The sequence below is a fragment of the Staurois parvus genome, unplaced genomic scaffold (genome assembly GCF_062004578.1).
Source record: "Staurois parvus isolate SC_StPar_1 unplaced genomic scaffold, SC_StPar_1.0 ptg000562l, whole genome shotgun sequence".
NCBI classification, from domain to species: Eukaryota; Metazoa; Chordata; class Amphibia; order Anura; family Ranidae; genus Staurois; species Staurois parvus.
Genome location: NW_028318358.1, coordinates 5699003 through 5709800, shown reverse-complemented (window position 1 = coordinate 5709800; position 10798 = coordinate 5699003). Strand labels below are relative to the sequence as shown.

The following is a 10798-nucleotide window of genomic DNA, read 5'->3' as shown; positions in this document are numbered from 1 at the left end:
AGGACCCAGAGAGAAAACCGTTCTTTTCTAAATCGTTAAAAAGACGGTTCCCGTTTAGTGAGGATCCCGCTGCAGTGTGGAACAAGAACCCCAAACTAGACGCAGCCTTCTCCCAAACGACTAGGAGGATGGACCTGGCGTTTGAGGACATGGGGGTCCTACCAGATTTGCTGGATAGGAAAGCGGAATCCCTTCTTAAGAAAGCCTGGGACTCAATCTTGTATAATCTGAAACCAGCCATGGCCTCGACGGTGGTAGCCAGAAACTTGGAGTACTGGCATACTCAGTTGCAGGCTCATATAGTGGCAGACTCCCCCAAGGAAAGGATCCTGGCCTCTTTTGAGATCCTTCTGCAGGGGGTAGGTTATATCGCGGATGCATCTGCTGAGGTTGGGGGCGAGGTCTGCGGCTCTCACCAATTCGGCAAGGAGGGCACTATGGTTAAAGACGTGGCAAGGGGACATCACTTCCAAGGTCAGACTGTGCGGTATCCCTCTCACAGGAGATTGTCTCTTCGGCCCAGGGTTAGAGGAATCACTGGACCGAACGGCAGACAAGAAGAAATCTTTTCCCCTCAAAAGGAAGTTACCGGAGGGAGGGACACGTAGGGCCCGTCCATTAGGGAGACTGAGCCTGAGACCGGTGGGCCAGGGAAGGCCTACTGGACAGAGAGGTCGGGGCAGGGGAGGAGCGATTTTTCGCCCTCCTGAGCAGCCCCGGAAGACACACTGACTCGGTGCCTCCTGTGGGAGGAAGATTGGCGGCCTTCCTCCCGCAGTGGGAAGCGGTGGTCACCAGCCTCTTCATTTTAGATATTGTCAGAAGGGGTTATCGGGTGGAGTTCGTAAGAACACCGTCCGAAAGATATATGGTGACGTCGAGTCCGAGAAACCCGGCAATGGCCACTGCCCTGATCACTGCTTTAGAGGATCTAGAGGACCGAAGGGTTGTAGTCAGGGTCCCAGAAGGGGAACAAAGAAAGGGGGTGTACTCCCATGTATTTCTGGTTCAAAAGCCGTCAGGAGCTTTCCGGCTAATTTTGAACCTAAAACCCCTCAACAGGTCTGTGGGTTACCGGAGGTTCCGCATGGAGTCTATATTTACAGTCAGGTCCCTGATCCCACCAGGGTCCTTTATGGCATCCATAGACCTGCAGGACGCATACCTACACGTGCCCATTGCGGAAACTTCTCAGCGGTTCCTCAGGTTGGCAGTAGAGGGAGAGGGAGGAGTGCGACACTGGCAGTTCAGGGCTCTTCCATTCGGCCTGTCCTCCTCCCCGCAAATTTTTACCAAGGTTCTGACGGAGGAACTAGTTCATATTCGTTTGATGGGAATTTCAGTGATAGCCTATCTGGACGACTTGCTGCTCTTCGCAGATTTAGAGGCTCACCTTCTGCGGAATCTGGGTATAGTGCGGGGCCATTTAGAACACCTGGGGTGGATGGTGAATCTGGAGAAGTCTTGTCTGGTGCCTTCTCAGAGGATGGTTTATCTGGGTTACTCTCTGGACTCGGTGAGTCAGAGGGTCAGCCTGACCTCGGAGAAGGTGGCCAAGCTAGAAGCTGGGATCAGACTGGTGCAGGGGAACGGGCCAATAGCGATAAGGCAGGTCATGTCAGTGCTAGGTCTACTGACGGCTTCCATCCCGGCAGTGCAATTGGCGGGTCTGCATATGCGTCCCCTCCAGTTATGGATCCTGAGAGTTTGGGACGGGTGTACTCTCTCCTTGGAGGACCGAGTACTGGTTCCCCCCAGTGTAAAGAGGTCGCTGTGGTGGTGGAGAAGGGGTTATTAATAACCAGGGGTTATTATGGTGCTTCCCAGTATCCAGGGAGGTAACGACGGATGCCAGCTCCAGAGGATGGGGAGCCCACCTGGGAGGATTGGTGGCTCAAGGGGAATGGTCCTGAGAACAGAGGAACATGTCCTCAAGGCTCTTCAGGCCTTCCAGGAGAGAATCAGGGGCCACCATGTGCGAGTCCTGTCGGACAATGCCACGACAGTGGCGTACGTAAACAGGCAAGGGGGAACGAGGAGCAGGACCCTTGGAGCCTTGGCAGCGACGCTCTTGTCCTGGGCAGAGGTGACCTTGGCATCCCTGTCTGCATTTAAGAGGAGAGCTAAACCGGAAAGCGGATTTTCTGAGCAGAACACGACTCAGGGAATCGGAATGGGCCCTGAACCCCGAGGTGTTTCAGGAAATTGTGCTGAGGTGGGGGTCCCCGGACGTGGACCTTTTTGCCTCAGGTGGGAACAACAAGGTCCCGGCCTTCTTTTCCCTATCTCGCGGAGACGGTTCAAGGGCGGTGGACGCACTGAGTCAAAGGTGGGACTACCGGCTGTGTTACGCCTTCCCCCCGGTTCCCTTGCTTCCCCTAGTTTTGAGGAAATTCAGAACAGAGAGGACCTCATTGATTCTGATAGCTCCCTTCTGGCCACGGAGGGCTTGGTTTGCCACACTGAAGAGTTTAACCTCCCGTCCGCCCTGGGAACTGCCACCAAGGGAGGATTTGTTATCGCAGGGACCAGTCCTTTGCCCCAACGTGAGGAAGTTGAGGTTAACCGTTTGGTTTTTGAGCAGCAGCTCCTCTTAGGGAAAGGTTTTTCACCCAGGATAGTGGCCACATTACTGGCCAGTAGGAAAGAGGAGACCCAGACCATTTATGGTAGGGTCTGGGGTCGCTTTACTGCTTGGTGTGATCAGATGTCGCTGACAACCCACAGCTTAGTGTCTGTGTTGGAATTTCTGCAGGCGGGGGCTGACAAGGGGTTATCGGTTAGCACGCTCAAGGGACAGATCTCTGCTCTCAGCGTGTTCCTGGAGACACCCCTGGCCAGGGAGGCACTGGTGCCTAGATTTTTCAGGGCTCTAGTTAGACAGAGGCCTTCGAGGGCCAGTCCATTCCCAATGTGGGATTTAGCCAGGGTTCTTGGTGCAATGATGAGGACGCCATTCGAGCCCCTGGAGTCCTGCTCGATTGACGAACTCACCATCAAGACTGCCTTCTTGGTAGCGGTCACCACGGCAAGGAGGGTGTGTGAGTTGGAAGCGTTGTCCATTAGGTCGCCTTATCTCCGTGTTTTTCCGGACAGGGTGGTTTTTCGAACAGACCCATCCTTCATCCCAAAAGTGGCACATAGATTCCAGAAGGAACAGGACATAGTCCTTCCCTCATTTTTTCCTGACCCAGTTGGGGATGATCAGAAAAAGTTTATTTATTGGATGTCAGGAGGTGCGTACTCCAGTATCTAGAAAGGACTAGGGAGTTTAGGAGCACCGAATCCTTTTTTGTTTTTTTTTAAGGGAACTAGGAAAGGGAAAAAGGCGTCCAGAGGGACGCTGGCAGGTTGGTTGAAGTTGGCAATTTCTGGAGCATACCAGGCGGAAGGCCTGGAGGTTTCGGACGGTATCAGGGCGCACTCCACACGAGCGGTGGCGGCTACTCAGGCTGAATTTGCAGGGGCGTCTCCGGGGCAGATCTGCAGAGCGGCAACATGGTCCAGTTATGACACATTTGCCAAACATTACAGGTTGGACCTGGTCTCGGTGCAGGAGCAGGCCTTTGGTCGTAAGGTCTTGCAAGCAGTTAGCCCGCCCGAGGGGTGAGTACTCGCTTATCCTCTCAAGGTGCTGGCCTGAAAGACGTAAGGGGAAAAATCAAGTTACTTACGTTAACGTCTTTTCCGGGAGTCTTTCAGGCCAGCACCGGTTTCCCACCCAGTATTGATATGGTTTATGTGAGCATGATTTGCGGTGATTACGTTGTCTCACGTTGTGTCTCCCCCAGGTGACCGGAGGATGTTTGGTGTACTGAGGTCGGAGGGGAGTGGAGGTCTTTTATTTTAGGGTGGAGGTGTTTCCTCAGATGGGGAGGAGCCGAGGTCTCTCAAGGTGCTGGCCTGAAAGACTCCCGGAAAAGACGTTACCGTAAGTAACTTGATTTTTTTTTACCAAAGATATGTAGCAGAATACATTTTTGTCTTAATTTCTTAAAAAAGATTATTTATTTGCATAATTTTATAACAGAAACGAAGAAAAATTTGTTTTTTTTCCCCAACATTTTTGTTATTTTTCATTTATATAGCAAAAACAAACAAAAAAACAGTCATGTATTCTATTTGTGTTGAAAAGAAAATGTAATTTAGGTACAGCATTGCATGAACGAGCAATTGTCAGTTAAATTAGCACATTTTGTGATGTAGGCACCCCTTGCAGACAGCATGTCCTGAGCTGAGCAGTAGCCTGGTCTATGACCTGTCACAGTCTATGATTAGACAATAAGACTATCACTCTGCTCTCTCCTGCTCTCAGTGTTAGATGGAGGGCAATGTACCATGCAATAGAACTTGACTGGCTAACAGTGCTGTCCCTCACTTTTTTCATAACAATGAACATGACTTATTATAAACAATTCAGATCTGCTTCTGGAGGATGAGCATGTATTTTTTGAGTTCTGGATAAAGTGGAGAGGAATTAAAACACCTGTCAAATTGTTATTATTGTCTGTGTCCCTGTTAAGGAGATTCACCCTCTCTATTTGTCATGTTTACTATTATAATGAAAAGTGAAAGAAAAACCCCAAATTGGGTTGTCATCAGAAAAGGAACAGAGGGGTAATTATCCAATGGGGACACAGTATAGACTGCCAAATGAAATGAGGGGTTTTGTTTTTGCTAAAGCTGGGGTGTGTGTACAGCCCTGTGTGGCTGCATGTTCTTTAGGTGCCTGTTTGGGAGGTGGTAAAACCATGGCTCAGCTGCCTGTTTTTAATGCCTCCTGAATGAGCCCTTAAAGCAGAGTTCCGGCCTCCACCACTTCCCAAAGAAGAACTTCAAATTTAGCACCTACAAATACTGTGGCTGCTGAATATTAATATTAGGGCACTTACCCATCCATGCATCCAGCAGTATCCTCACCCTGAGCTGATTCTTCAATCGGCTGGTAGGTGCTGGCGCTGCCATCTTGACTAAGGGAAACCGGCTTCCTACTGCACATGCGCAAAGCGCACTGTCCTTTGTGAATGGGCTGCAGTCCTCTGGGACCTTGGAAGTGTCCCTGAGGACTGCGGGGGATGTTTAACACCCGGCTCAGTTCACCGCAGCCGGATATAGGAGCGGGCACCTGTCAAAACCAGGTACCTGCTCCACCCTCCCCCCAAAAGGTGCCAAATGTGGCAGCAGACGGGGGAGGCAGAAAAGCTGAGCTTCCACTTTTGGGTGGAACTCCACTTTAAAGTCAGTTGCTTACTTTTATATTCCCAGTCCATGTAGTAATTAGCAAAATACACACAATAGAATCTTGCTGTAGGGCAACAGGGAAAACTACTCATACTGGAGACAATACCCTGGGGAGTGTAGGGGGGGGGTGATTGGGTACAATGTCACATTTTAGATATGTCTGGTCCAGGGGCGGACTGACAACTCATGGGGCCCCCGGGCAATAGAGGATCATGGGGCCCCTATGTCCTTGCCCAAACTTAAAAAAGCCTATGAAAAAGGTACCAGGGGCATCTCATGGGGCCCCCTACTGACCCCGGGCCCTCGGGCAGTGCCCGAGTTTCCAAATGGTCAGTCCGCCCCTGGTCTGGTCTGTACATAGAGCTAACAATCAAGCTAAACTCCTAAAGGGACATATTTATGCAGCTGTGGATGTGACTTTCACAAAACATTCACTGCTGCTGAATCAATCGCCGTTATTTAAAACACATGCAACAGGAATATTCACCCACATTGAATGTTTGGTAATTGTCAGATTGATTTTTTTTATGAATAGGCCTCTTAATGTATTTTGCCAAAACTGACATTTAAATGTTGGGTATTATAAAAAATGTTCTAGTTTTTTTTCCTTTTTATTCAGAGAATTTCATTTAGTTTATTTTATTTAGTGTTGGTTGTATTTGGTTTTCTCATTTGTGTCCTAAAACGTTATTTGTGTACAATCGCCTTACATTTTTTATTTAACTTTTTTCCATTCCCAGTTAATTTCTTTCTATGTAAAATAATGAGGCTACTCATGGACCATAGTTGAATAACTGAATGGAACTTCCTAGTCCCAGAAGAGCCATTTAAAATGCACTGCGCTCTTTAAAACCCTCAAAGCTGAACTCCGGGAAAGAAATGATACATAAACATGCAGTGTGCGCAGGCTTATTCAAAATGCTTCCATGACATGACTGCCTGCAGGTTAGCAGCTTCATTGCAGGTTTCATTTTAAAAGATGGTAGTTCCATAGAAGGAAACTGCCAACTGTCTTTTCTTTTTATTGTGTTTCAGCTTCTTAACCACTTGCTCTCCTGAGGATTTACCCCCCTTCCCGACCAGGCCATTTTTTGCAATATGGCGCTGCGTTACTTTAACTGACAATTGCGCAGTCATGCAACACTGCACCCAAATTAAATTTTTGTCCTTTTTTTCCCCATCAATTGAGCTTTCTTTCAGTGATATTTGATTGCCTGTGTGTTTTTTATTTTTTGAGCTATAAAAAAAAGACCAACAATTTTGAGAACAAAAATAATATGTTTTACTTTTTGCTATTAAACATGTCCAGTAAAAAAAATAAAACAAATCTAATTTCATCAAAAATTTAGGCCAAAATGTATTCTGCTTCATGTCTTTGCTAAACAAAAATCCCAATATGTGTAAATTAATTGGTTTACGTGAAAGATATAGTGTTTACAAATGGTGGTACATATACTTGTTTTTTTTAAAAATACATTTTTCCTAGTAATGGCGGTGATCTGTGACTTATAGCAGGACTGCAGGACTGCGGCGGGCATTCTAACACAGGAGGGAACTGACTTGGTGTCACTGACATCCCCAGTGACACCAATACAGTGATCAGTGCTAAAAAAAAAAAGAAGCACTGACACTGTATAAATGGCACTGGGCAGGAAGGGCTTAACATGAGGTGCGCTCAAAGGGTTAACTGTGTACTGTTTTACACTGTGCTTTGTTCTTGTGCTTCACTGTAATCATACTGCTTTGCATGGCTGTGCTGCGCACAGCCATCCAAAGCAGTGTGCATGAACCAACAGGGAGGAGAACTGTTTTGTTTACCAACAGTTCTCCTCCCCATCGGAGATCCTCGGAAATCAACGTGCGCCGGCGAGTAATCAGTGGCCAGGACGCAGTGATTAACAGCTGTTGCCGTGAATGGTGGCGCGGGTAGGGCACGCGCTTGCCTTGCAAGGCACCTCACCAGAAATGCGAAATCACGTATATATACATGTGATTTTGCGTACCCGTGCCGCCCTGTAGCAGTATTTCTGCTATAGGCTGGTCTTGAACTGGTTAAAAAAGTTTTTAAATAACTACTACACTATGGGTAAATTTCTGCTTTAACTCCCTCTGGGAGAATTAATTTTCAGACAACCCAGCATCCAGTCTCCAGACTGGGAGCTTCCTGTATACCTGGCGAGCTGCACCCATCCATCCCTTAAAGGGGACTCTGGCATTCTCCTGATCTACACCAAAAGCCCCAGGATCCATATATTCTGTGAGGGATTCATCCCCATTCCTGCCCCAATTCAGATGACCTTGATGACATCAGGATATATTATATAAAGGTGCATTTTATTATGCGCTCCGGTGAGTGCGCATTTCTTCCATACCTGATTGCACAAGCACCGAATTATAGTGAACGCAGGATTCCTAGGAGCACTTTAGTCACCTTATGAACTTTTGCAATTTATTTATCATGATGCTTTTTATATTTATCTTTTTATTGTAATTTATTTTAGCGCTGCACATTTTATATATTTTTGCATATAATAAATGTTTGTTTTTGGGGTTTAATGCCACTTTACGTGACACCCAGTATTGACTTACTTAAAGAGAAACGAAATCCATGGATTTAATGGTTTCCCAAAAGAGTGACATTCAAGGCTTGCCTTCAATGATAGCTGTTACCTTTATTAGTGTGCTTAGTTTATCACTCAGCAGAACTGTCAAGCCACCAAATGGCTGGTGTCATAGCTGATCCCATGTCTAGCAGCATGGCAATTGCAGATCACAAGAGACCAAGATGACAGTTACCTTGGCTGTAAAGGAAAGGATGGGATTCATTCTGCTTTACTGCAGAACTAAAGCTGTCAATACTTAACTCTCTTCCTGTGATGCCACTTCAGTAAGATCCCTTGCTGGCATCATCATCTTCTGCCCAGTTTCTTCCATTTGGGCTCCAGTCTTCTTGATTACCTGGGATGATGTAAGGCCCCTTTCACATGATTGCTCTGATCAGATCAATCATGTGAAATCTGTAGAGTGGACACAGACCTGCCATCCACCTCTACTGCTCTGTGGGGAATCAGCAGACAGATCTCTTGCTCAGCAAACAGATTCTGCCCCATGTGAATGGGGCCTTTCTCTTGCACATTTATTTAGGAATTATTATTTATTTCAGGTACTTATATAGCGCCGTCAATTTACACAGTGCTTGACACATATTGTCCATTCACATCAGTCCCTAACCCTCAAGGGGTGTACAATCTAAGGTCCCTAACTTACATTTATACATACACATACTAGGGCCATTTTAGACAGGATCCAATTAACCTACCTGCATGTCTTTGGAGTGTGGAAGGAAACTAGAGTACCCAGAGGAAACCCATGCAAGCTCAGGGAGAACATTCAAACTCCAGGCAGGTGTTGCCGTGGTTGGGATTCAAACCAACAACCCTAGTACTGCTAGGCGGAAGCACTAACCATTTACTCACTGTGCTGCACATACCCAGAAAAGTTCATCCATCCTGGCAACAAAGCCTGCCGAGAATGTTAAAGTGATATTCAGGCTCCGTTAACTCCAATGCGTTTTTTAATGCTTTTTGCAGAAACACACTACAGTCCATTTACCATGGAACATGTTCACATCTATGCTTTTTTGAGCTGCTGCATTTTTGGAAAGGGTCTGAAACTTTTTTAAAAAACAAAAAACAGCGTTTTTTGCTAAAATAAAGTTCAATGGAGAAGCTGCTGAAATGCATGGTAGTGCGTTTTTGCCATGTTTTGCATTTTTATTCTGTCCAGCAACATAAAAAAAATCCACTTTAACAAAAAGAAAAAATAAAAGAGCTTAAAAAAAACGCAAAACAAGGTAAAAATGCATCGAAAACATGTCAAAAATGCATCAAAAACATAGTTATATAGTTAGTCTGGCTGAAAAAAAAAGACAAAAGTCCATCAAGTTCAACCATAAAAAAAAAATAATTATAATCCTACACCCACAGTTTATCCAGAGGAAGGCAAAAATAAAAACCCAGCAAAGCATGATACAATTTGCTCCTGCAGGGGTGAAAATTCCTTCCTGATCCTCCGAGAGGCAATCGGATGTTCCCTGGATCAACTTTACCTATAAATGTTAGTATCCAATTATATTATGTGTATCTAGGAAAGAATCCAGGCCTTTTTTAAAGCAATCCACTGAGCTGGCCAGAACCAACTCTTGAGGGAGTTCATTCCACATTTTCACAGCTCTTACTGTGTAAATGTGTGTAGAAAAATGCGAAAAAGCACTGGAGAAAGCATTAAACGCAAAATGCATATATGTGAATGGAGCCTAAAGGTTTGACTTAAAAAAACAACAAAAAACCATATTATACTTACCTGCTCTGTACAGTAGATTTGCACAGAGCAGCCCCGATCCTCTTCTCGGGTCCCCTGCCGACCAATGACTCCCACTGCTGTCTCAGTCAATGATTCCCAGGACAGCCAAGGCTCCTGTGCACATCGCTGGATCAAGATGGGGCTCAGGTGAGTATTAGAAATACGGTGTGGGAAGCAGCACAGGAAAGGTTTTTTACCTTCATAGAATGCATATTGGAAAAAAATCTTCAACCTTTACAACCACTATAAACTTTGAACTTTGTGCATTTATCAATGACTCCCACATTACAGTACTCTACTGCTACCAAAGTGCCAGAAATAATAGGCTTTTGCTGCCCTCCAGTGATAGATTTCAGAATTGCATTCATTTTATTGTTGAACATCTGCAGCAAAGCACCCAACGTACCAGTTCACCCCCAAACTGCAGGCTGTGTATCTAAGCAAATGCATATTTTCTGTAGCACAAAATAATAAAATGCTAATTCATATTTATCTGTAACACGTAACACTTCATATGTAATATTGCTCAAAGCCAAATCCCAAACAAAACTGTTCATTATCAGTAAACATGTTGGCTACAGAATGTTCTGAATTTTGGCTCAGGGTACTAAGCAGAAAATGCAGATACCATAAAGTACAGCCGTACTTGTGCTCTGCAAGTTATAGTCTATAGAGCATTGGCTATAATGACTAGAATGTACATAGTTCTGAAAAGTACATTGTGCATTTTAAAGTAATCTCAAGAACTGTGTCCCATATAGTGAATTATTAACAAGCTATATTTTAATAGCTTTTTGCATATTTTGTACCGTCAGGATTTTTTTTTTTTTTCTATTAAATATGCATTAGAGACACTGGGTACAATTCACATTCTCTATAAACTGTTGTAGGTTGTGCTCCTCAAAAAAAGAGACTTCTAATGTGCAAAGGGCCATACTCATACTGTTTTATGGGCCCCTCACCATTACATTGCGCACACTGGTGAGTTGCAATGCCTTTTATTTTAAATGTGTTGCGTTGTGTTGTTCTGCATTGGAAAAAAAGGTATGTTGTTAGATCTGCTGTTGTGTGTTAGCAGTCAATGGGATGTTAATGCAATGCACCGGGTGGACAGGTGTGAAGCCAAGCTAAAGGTAACTGTCTCTACTGACAGATACTATATATGCCGGCCTTTAGGGCTTGTTTACACCATAGG

General features: G+C 45.3%; 1 pseudogene; it reads left to right on the top strand.

Moving 5' to 3' along the window:
- Positions 1-1087: 1087 nt before the first annotated feature.
- On the top strand, positions 1088-2597 carry LOC149450777 (uncharacterized; annotated as a pseudogene).
- The last annotated feature ends 8201 nt before the right edge of the window (positions 2598-10798 follow it).